This window comes from Dioscorea cayenensis, chromosome 1 (genome assembly GCF_009730915.1).
Source record: "Dioscorea cayenensis subsp. rotundata cultivar TDr96_F1 chromosome 1, TDr96_F1_v2_PseudoChromosome.rev07_lg8_w22 25.fasta, whole genome shotgun sequence".
Lineage (NCBI taxonomy): Eukaryota > Viridiplantae > Streptophyta > Magnoliopsida > Dioscoreales > Dioscoreaceae > Dioscorea > Dioscorea cayenensis.
The window spans coordinates 15,132,684-15,143,472 of record NC_052471.1 but is presented as its reverse complement, the minus strand read 5'-3'; the positions used below and the strand labels follow the sequence as shown (position 1 = coordinate 15,143,472).

At 43.8% G+C, this 10,789-nt stretch overlaps 1 non-coding gene across 1 annotated transcript; it reads left to right on the top strand.

Moving 5' to 3' along the window:
- Positions 1–3,012: 3,012 nt before the first annotated feature.
- Positions 3,013–3,119, top strand: LOC120266128. The gene has a single exon (XR_005537975.1). It is a non-coding gene; the product is annotated as a small nucleolar RNA R71 (small nucleolar RNA).
- Positions 3,120–10,789: the final 7,670 nt, after the last annotated feature.

Genomic DNA, 10,789 nt, shown 5'->3' with positions numbered 1-10,789 from the left:
AACTCTCGGATAGCTGGTTCTCTAATTGTCAACAACTGCCGCCAATCCCCCTCACGAAACAAGGTCCTCAATCTCCTCAGCGAACTCATCTCCCTGCTGAAGATCTCATAATATAGTCGTGTCCAGGAATCGAGTCTATCCGAAGCGGAGTCTCGATAAGCGCTCATAACGGGCCTGATGTTCAGGAATAGAAAATCGCATATCCTCGGGCTCAGAGGATGACTCACGTGGCCTCTTATCAGTTTGCTTCTTTGTCCTAGGTGCCATGATCGCCAAATTTAAACCAAATTAGTCAAACAAGTTGATAAAAACAATCTGCGAGAAACCCACGCGGTGGTGTGGAATTTTCACTGCCCGTCGATAGTTCACGGGGCGTGAGAAAGCACATGACCGGTATCAACAATCTAAAAATACACATCAATAATATCTCTAACTTCGTTCCTAAAGCGTAAATCATTGTTCCAATTGAAGAAGCGAAGCATTGTCAACTAGATTAATCAATAGAAATCATGAATTGATGAAGAAAAATGAAGTTACGAGCGAGGAGAAATGATAAAAATAGAAGTCGGGCGGAAAAACTTGCTAAAATCCCACAAAGCTGCGCAATGGACTCGGGAGAATGTTGTGAGAGTGCTTTCGAGGGAAAGCGGAGTCATGAAGAAGGATAGAAATCATCCCCTTTTTTAAAGCAGAACTCGCGACTTTTTGGCGTTACGTGCATCTACAGGGCGTGTGGAAATTCCCCACGCCCGTGTTCCTCAGTTTAAAGCTCCACAGGGGCATATGCACGCCCATGTGCGCTCTCGGGAAAAACTCTCACTGACTTAGACTCAACTCATGCAGGGCGTGCGGAAAAATACCAGCGCCCGTGCGCGACCACAGGGGAAGGCGCGCGCCCACATGGCTTCCCTGTTATCCGAGAAAAAAATATCAAGTTGCCCCGCATGCGCGTGCGGGAATATCCACGCAGGGCGTGGGCATTCACATGCCTCAACTCACGAGGGCGGCCGCGCCTGTGTTTTCTCGAGATGGAGGGGCAACATGCGAGTTTCCCGCAGGGCGTGCGGAAGTACCCTCGCCCGTGCGTGGTTGACAAGGTCGGCCACAGGGGCGAGTCCACGCCCCTGTATATTCTCGGGAAAATCCACCCAACTCTGCATTAAATCACACGCCCGTGAGAAGTACCGCAGGCGTGCATCGATCGCATGAGTGCGTCCGCGAGGGCGGCCCTTGCCGCCCACTGTGCCTTCTCTGGATGAGTTCGCAGTACACATCCACGGGGGTGTGGCAATTCCACACGCCCGTGTGTTTTCTTTGGATGACTTAGAAAAACCTGCAGGCTCTGCAGAACTAATCTGAACATGTTTACACACTCAGAGCCTGCCCTATTGTGTAAGATATACGAGATAAAAAAACACAAAAATAGAACTCAAACGGCCAAACTTCGTCAATTCTCAACAATTTATTCATGCAAACAAAATAAACTAAAATGTACGAGAACAGTAAACACTTGGGTTGCCTCCCAAGAAGCATTTGTTTAATGTCACTAAGCTTGACGTATCTTTCTTACCTCAAGGGGGTTCATGAATGAAGGTTGCCCTCTTACCTATAACTTGAAAGCATGATGAGCAAAGTCTCTTGAGGGTAGAGGGTGTACTATCGGGGCTTCGGACCACCTAGCAATTGTTCAGTCCAACTCCCTTGGCTCATGTACGTCTCCAACAGTCTTGGGGCGTTTTCGATGGCGTCTTCGAGCCCTCTTCATTTTCTGGAGCACCTTCTTCAAGATTCCCGGGGTAAATGTTTCCTCTCCGGTCGAGACCAAGCATCGAGTACTTCTTCATTGCTCTCCTCTTGGTCGAACAAACCTTCATACGGATCCGGGTTGAACATTTCCTATATATATTCATCAACAATTTCATCAGTAGTGTCTAGAAAATACAAAGTGTCATCAAAATCGAGAGAATGCGCATGGCTTGACAAGGGTGATAAGTGAGTTTATCATCTCCGACTCTCAATGTGAGCTCTCCGCCATCCATGTCAATCAATGCTTTGGAAGTCCGCAAGAGCGGTCATCCCCTTGGTCGTTCTTCAATCTAGAGGGATAAGGGATTCTTGGCTTGAAAGGTTGGGGTGCCACCTCTTTCTCTTTATTTGCTCCCTTCTCAACCTCGACGACCTCGGGTGCGTGTTCTTTCGGCTTCTCACTTGGAAGCCTCCCTTCCATCTCACGACCGCTTCTCAAAGCGATCGCCTTCACATGTTCTCTCGGGTTGGTTTCTCGTGTTTGCTTGGTAGACTCCCATGTGGCCTTTTGGAAAGAGATTTCGTAATTTGCCCCACTTTATTTTTCAAGGTTGTGTAAGGAGGCGGTGTGATTACGAAGTGTAGCCTCGGTGATTCAAACCTAGTATTTTGCCGATTGAATAAATCTAGTCAAGTGCTTCTCCAAATCCGTCATTCGGTTCCAAGCCTGAAATTCTGTTTTTCCACTTGAGGGCTTGTTGTTGTTGTTGGAACCCCGATGACCCCATGGTCTTACGTGGTCCTTGATTACTCCATGAAAAGTTGGGATGATTCTTCCAACCTGAATTGTAGGTGTTGCTGTATGGATTCCCTTGAGGTCTCATTCCATTACCTATAAAGTCGACATTCTTAACTGAAGAAACATCACCAATGACAATTGGGCAATCGGAGGGAGCATGTCCTCCACCACAACCGGTGCAATTGGTCACGGCCGCCACTCTATTCGAATCTATAAGATCTAGCTTCTTACTCAAACTATCCACTTGGCCCGCCAATGAAGTTACCGCATCAATTTCATGGAGACCGGCCACCTTCTTCTTCTCTCTAGCGTTCCACTGGTAGCTATTTAACCCCATTTCCTCAATCAATTGACGAGCCTCATCGGGAGTCTTGCTACCTAAGGTACCTCCTGCCGCCGCATCCAAGAGTTGCCTTGTACTCGGGTTCAAACCATTGTTGAAGGTTTGAACAATCATCCACTACGGGAATCCGTGTTGCGGACACTTGCGCAGGAGTTCCTTGAACCTTTCCCATGTCTCAAATAGAGACTCCAATTCCAACTGCATAAAGGATGAGATCTCATTCCTAAGCTTTGCTGATTTTTTGGGAGAGAAATAACGGGCTAGAAAAGCTTCTACCATCTCCTCCCATGTAGTGATTGATGCCCTAGGTAATAAGTGTAGCCACTGCTTTGCTTTCCCCTTTAAGGAAAATGGGAAGGCCCTCAATTTGATGACATCATCGGTCACACCATTTTATCTTCAGCATGTCACACACCTCGAGGAAGCTCTCTCTCTATGTGACTATTTGGATCCTCATCTGCCAAACCGTTGAATTATGCGGACTGCTGCAGCATATGGATAAATGCTGGCTTTAGCTCGAAATTCTGAGCTATAATTGGGGACGCACAATACTCGATTGTGTCCCCAACACAAAAGGTCTGGCATAATCGGATAGTGTCCGTTGTTGCTCATTTTGTTCTGCCATGTTGTCAGATCCTTCTACTTCCAAATCAGCTGGATTAGGCTGTTGTTGTACAGTTTCTTTCCCTTTCCTTCAAAGTGTACGTTCAAGCTCAAGGTCTCCTTCAATCAATATTGATGGATTCCCTTGGGTCATAACCTGGAGCTGTACCAAAAGTAAAGAAAAAGAAAATCAGAATCATGATAGAATAAGAAGATATGAAATAGAATGTGTAGTGGAATAGCTAAGAAAACAAAGTGTAAAGTATCTCTAAACGCCTAGCTCCCCGGCAACGGCGCCAAAAACTTGACAAGTTCCCCTTGCTTATATCCCGCAAGTGCACGGGCTTGTCGAAGTAATAATCCCGGGTGAGCGAGGTCGAATAAACAGGGAGTAGGGAGTCAACATGTGAAAGAACAAAAGTAAGAAAGGGTAAGGTAATCGATAAAGTTGGGGTACTCGGATAATGCTTCACCTAGGATAATCGCTTCAAGTGCAAGAACTCTCTATTATGCTTCCAAATCAATGCAATGGTGAGTCGTGGAAATCCTTACATACATAGTCCCAAATCTAAGGTCAACTATGCTTAACTCTATACATGTCCCAGAGGAGAAATCGAACAATCTAAATACCTCGCACTCGCATAGAGTTGCAATGAACTCTAGGGATTCCAAAAGATAAATCTCTTCCTAAATATAGACCTAACCCTTTGGTCCAGGCGGAAGGTCCCTAGCCACAATTAAGCCGTAGATACTAAGATCCTCTCAACGCTTCACTCCATTGCAAACGCAACAAGGCCCCAGTGGAGGTTCATCCCTTAGACCACTCACTCTATTATGGCCGTAAAGAACTCAAGGAACGGAGGTAGAATCTATCACGCCGGAAGGGAAAGGGGACGCTCCTGTACCTCTCGACTCACCCTCTCAACACTCTCTAACCTAGCTTTGTCTAACGCTCATGGTGTGTCACTCACTCACAAGGTTACCAACAAGAACTCTCAACCCTAGTGTCACTCTAGGGGAAATGTTCATACAATCAAGCATTCAAGGTTGAAACTCACAATAAACATCAATTTATTGAAAGCATAATAAAGAAGTTCAATGAAACGAATACATCCTAGGGTTCACAATCATCCAAGTACCCACTAGTGGTTTAGCTCTCCATGGAGCTTAATACAATCAAAAAAATCGAATGTAAAAGCAATGAATCCATAAAGAAACCCCCTCGATGGTCGTGTCGATGGTCTTGTGGAGAATCCTCTACTCGTCGTCCAAAGATTTCTTCGTCCGGTATAGGATACGCCTCGATCGAAGCTCCCCTACCAACCTTCTTCCTAATGGAATCACGATGTCGGAGCCATAGAACTTCTCCAAAACCTTGGCCAATCCCCTCGAAACCCTAGCCGAAGTCCCCTCACAAGTTGGGGAAAAGATGGAGAAAAGAATACCAAAATCGGGGCCAAAATCGGCTTTAAATAGGGCTGGAATCGGGCGACTGGACGGCCGTGTATGATGTCACACGCCCTTGTGGAATTTCCACACGGGCGTGGATAATTTCCACACGCCCGTGTGGATTCTCTGTTTCTCTGATTTCTTGGCCGGGCTGGTACAGTACTTGCTACAGTACTATGCTTGAAATACTCCCGAATTCCATACTTTCATTGGGGTAATGGAAACGGGCACACGTTTACGTCGTGAATCACTTGCCTCTTCAATGATGTGCATGTTGGTGGATCTCTTGTTCTTATATGCATAAATCAGAATGTTCGACTGTGACTGCCTTTGTGCCCCTCCAAATGAATGTGCTCACTCGAATACGAGGAGGTTGGCACACACTCTAGCATCTCACACCTGATCTATGTCTTCGCGTTTGGACCATAGCAAGATCTCCTCCAAAATAGGTGCATTATGATCCACATTGGCCTATTTCCTTCATACTCGGCCTCACAACCCTACCTGCATAAAAGTAACATAAAAACACACATATTAATGTAAAAACCTGAGAAAAGTAATGCTCAACATAAGGAATGAACTCTTCACATTCATATCGCACAAGCATTTATCACTCATCCAACCCGGATTGTAGGTGTTGCTATATGAATTCCCTTGGTTCCTCATTGCATTACCCAGAAAAATGACTTTCTCAATTGACAAGGTCCCCTTGCGTATATCCCGCAAGTGCACGGGTTTGTCGAAGTAATAATCCCTGGTGAGCGGGTATCGAATCCACAGTGAATAGGGAATAAAAATACTTAATTCGATTCTTAGCTATCTGAAAGATCAATGATGATAAGTGTGACAATGATTCAATTCTCAACAATAAAAACAACAAGTAAGAGAGCAAAAGTAAAGAAAAAGGGGTAAGGGAATTGATAAAGATGGGGTACTCGGATAATTCTCCGCCTAGGATTATTGTTTCAAGTGCGAGAACCCTCTATTATGCTTCCTAATCAATGCAATGGTGAGTCGTGGAAATCCTTAATTACATAGTCCCAAATCTAAGTTCAACTATGCCTAACTTTATACATGTCCCGAAGGAGAGATTAGATAACCTCTCAACCTCGCACTCGAATAGAGTTGCAATGAGCTCTAGGGATTCCAAGTGATAAATCTCTTCCTAATTATAGACCTAACCCTTTGGTCCAGGTGGAAGGTCCCTAACCACAATTAAACCCTAGATACTAAGATCACCTCAATGCTTCACTCCATTGCACGCGCAACTAAGCCCCAGCGGAAGTTCATCCCTTAGACCACTCACTCTATTATGGCCGCAAAGAACTCGAAGAACGAAGGTAGAATCTATCATGTCGGACGGGAAAGGGGACGCTCTTGTACCTCTCGACTCAACCTCTCAACCCTCTCCATCCTAGCTGTGTCTAACGCTCGTGGTGTGTCACTCACTCACAAGGTTACCAACGAGAACTCTCAACCCTACTTTCACTCTAGGGGAAATGTTCATAGAAACAAGCATTCAATGTTGGAACTCACAATCAACATTAATTTATTGAAAGCATAATAAAGAGATTCAAAGAATCGAATACATCCTAGGGTTCACAAATACCCAAATAACCACTAGGGGTTTAGCTCTCCATGGAGCTAAGTACAATCAAAGAAATGGAATGTAAAAGCAATGAATCCATAAAGAAACCCCCTCGATAGTCGTGTCAATGGTCTTGTGGAAAGTCCTCTACTCGTCTTCCAAGAATTCCCTCATCCGGTATAGGATACGCCTCGACGGAAGCTTTCCTACCAACCTTCTTCCCAAGGAATGACGATGTTGGAGCCATAGAACCTGTCCAAAAACCTTGGCCAATACCCCTCAAAATCCTAGCCGAAGCCCTCTCTCAAGTTGGGGAAAAGATGGAGAAAAGAATACTAAAATCAGGGCTGATTCGGCCTTAAATAGGGCTGGAATCGGACAACTACACGGGCGTGGATGCTTCACGCGCCCGTGGGGATTCTCTTAACTACTGATCTCTCGGCTGGCTGTGAACATTGCTACTACAGTACTTGCTACCGTGGTTCTACATTGCTCTGCCACAGTATCCGGCCTGAATAACTTCCTGAATCCATACTTTCGTCGGAGTAACGCAAACGGGCACACGTTCACGTCGTGGATCACTTGCTTCTTCAATGATAGGAAAGTTGGTGGAGCTCTTATTTTATGTGCATAAGTCGGAATGCTCAAGTGTGACTACCTTTGTGCCCCTCCAAATGGATGTGCCAAACTCGAATACGAGGAGGTTGGCACACACTCTAGCATTTCACATCGACCTATGTCTTCGCGTTTGAACCTTAGCAAGATTTCCTCCAAAATCGGTGCATTGTAATCCACATTGGCTTTCTTCCTTCATATACGGCCTCACAACCCTACATGCATAAAAGTAACATAAAAACACACATATTAGTGTAAAAACCCGAGAAAAGTAATGCTCAACATAAGGTATGAACGCTTCACATTCATATCGCACAAGCACTTATCATCCATTGAAGATGCATCACCAATAGAGATCGGGCAATCAGAGGGAGCATGTCACCACTTGAGCCGCCAATGAAGTTACTGCATCTATTTCATAGAGCCCATCCAACTTTTTCCTTTCTCGCGCATTCCACTGATAACTATTCATGGCCATGTCTTCTACTAACTGTCAGGCTTCTTATGGGGTTTTACTCCCCATTGTACATCCTGTGGAGGCATCTGACAACTGCCTAGTACTCGGATTCAACCCATTCTAGAAAGTCTGAATAATCATCCATTTAGGAAATCCGTGCTGTGGGCACCTCTGCAAAAGTTCCTTAAAGCGCTCCCTTGTCTAAAATAATGACTCTAACACCATCTATACAAACGATGATATCTCATTGCAAAGCTTGGCCGACTTCCCTGGAGGAAAGTATCTAGCAAGAAAAGCTTCAAACATCTCATTCTAAGTCGTGATGGAGGCCTTGTGCAAACAATATAGCCACTACTTGTCTCTTCCCTTGAGAGAGAATGGGAAACCAATTAATCTAATAGCATCATCCGATACACAATTAATCTTTAGCATATCACAAATTTCTAAGAAGTTATCTATATGGTTGTTTGGGTTCTCATTGGCCAAACCATTAAACTGCGCTGATTGCTAAATCATTTGGATGAATGCCGGTTTCAACTCGAACTTCGGAGCTGTAATCGGGGGTCGCACAATGCTCGATTGTGTGCCCAAAATTAAGGGTCTAGCATAATCAAAAAGTGTCCTCTATTGCTCATTCTGTTCTACCATATTATCTGACACTTCAACATCTATTTCAGCTTGATTAGATAATTCTTGTGCAATTTCTTTTTCCCTTCTTCAGGGTGTACGTTCAAGTTTAGGATCTCTTCCAATCAATATCGAAGGGTTCCCTCGGGTCATAACCAAGAGCTACACGCAAAGAAAGAAAACAAATCAGAATGATGATAGAAAAATATATGTGAAATAGAATGAATGAATGAATAGCTAAGAAAACAAAGTGCAAATTATCTCTAAACGCATTCTCCCCGGCAAAGGCACCAAAAACTTGACAAAGCCCCTTACGTATGTCCCGCAAGTGCACGTGTTTGTCAAAGTAATAAATCCCAGATGAGTGGCTATCGTATCCACAGGGAGTAGGGAATAAAAACACTTAAATTGTTTCTTAAGTAAGTGAAGAGTGAATAATAGTTGTGTGACAAGATGTAACGTAACAAAAGTAAAAGAAATAAGAAAAGGAGCACAAGTAAAAGGGAGGTAAGGCAATCATTATAAATGGGGTACCTAGATATTGTTTCGCCTTGGACAATTATTTCAAGTGCAAAACCCTCCATTATGCTTTCTAACTAATGCATTAATGAGTCGTGGAGATCCTTCAATACATTGTACCAAATCTGAGGTCAACCATGCCTAACTCTATATATGTCCTAGAGGAGAAATTGAACAATCTCTCAACCTCGCACTCATATAGAATCACAATGAGTTCTAGCTATTCCAAGTGATAAATCCTCATCCTAGATGTAGACGTAACCATTTGGTCTAGGTGGAAGGTCCCTAGTCACAATTAAGCCCTAGGTGTTAATATCACTTCAATGCTTCACTCCGTTGCCTCTGCAACTAAGCCCCAGTAGAAGGTCATCCCTTAGCCCATTCACTCTACTATAACCGCAAAGAACCCGAGGAAATGGAGGTAGGATAAATCACACCGGAGGGGAAAGGGGACGCTCCGCTACCTCTCGACTCACCCTCTCAACCCTCTCCAATCTAGCTTTGTCTAACACTCACAGTGTGTCACTCACTCACATGCGTTACCAAGTTGAACTCTAAAACGTAGTGTCACCTTAAGGGAGCATTCAATCAATCAAGCATTCAAGATTGGAAATCAAATAAAACGTCAATTAATGAAAACATAATAACAAGGTTTAATGAAACAAATACATCCTAGGGTTCACAAGTCCAAGTACCCACTAGGAGGTTTAGCTCTCCATGGAGCTAGTTACAATCAATGAAATAGAATGTAAAAACAAGTAATCCATAGAAAACCCCCTCAATAGTCATGACGATGGTCTTGTGGAGAAGCCTCTACTCGTCCAAAGGTCCCTTTGTCCGGTGTAGGATACACCTCGTCGGATCTGTGCTGACGAAAGCTCTCCCACTAACCTTCTTCCAAACAGAGCATGGTGTCAGAGCCGTAGAACCTCTCCCAATCCCTGGCCAATATCTCTCTAAACTCTAGCTACCGTTCTCTCTCAAGTTGGGGAAAAGATAGAGAATAGAATGATGAAATCGTGGGTGAAATCAGCCTTAAATAGGGCTAGAATCAGGAATCCACACATCTTTGTGGATTCACCACACAACCCGTGGAATTAATGCACGGGCTGTGGAATTTCCACACGCCCGTGTGGACTCTCTGGAACTATTTTTTCTCGGCATGCTGTGAACAGTACTTTCTATAATGCCGGCCTGAAATACTACCGAATCCATGTTTTCATCGAGGTAACATAAACAGGCACACGTTTACATCGTAGATCGCTTTGCTCTTTTAATAAAAGGCTACATTGGTGGAGATCTTGCTATACATGCACAAGCCAGAATACTTGAATGTGACTGCCTTTGTGCCCCTCCAAATCATTGTGCTAACTTGAATACGAGGAGGTTGGCACACATTCTCGCATCTTGAACCTGACTTATGTCTTCACATTTGATCCTTCTTAAGATTTTCTCCAAATGGTGCATCCATGATCTATATTGGCTTCTTTCTCTAACATTCAGCTTTATAACCCTATATGCATTAAAGTAACATAAATCCACACATATTAGCACTAAAACTTGATAAAAATAATGCTCATCATAAGGAAAAAACACTTTGCATTCTTATCACACAAGCACTTATCAGGTTATTAAGCCCTAAAGTTAGATTTCAAAAGGATCTTTTTCTATCTTTTTGAAGAAGCCGGTTAGGGAAGCTGTTAGCATCATTCAGGAATGGATCTGGTGTAGAGACAAGTGTGGAAAAGGAGGATCATTGGTTCAAGCCTTCTCCAATGTGATTGTGAAGCAAGAAGGGAGTTTAATGGACAATCTTTAGTTCTCTTACTTCTTTCCTATGATTGGTTGTAAAACAATGAGTGGCTAACTATCTTTTGGTGCTTTAGATCATGGACCTTGACTTTTAATGTTTTGATTTTAGTGATATTGATTCTTGAGTTTCCTTGTGGTCTCCCTTTGTTCATATTATTTATTCATCTTTGCAATGATTGCCTTATTGTGGGCTTATTGTTAACTTGATATGGGGACTGCTGGTAGCTGCAT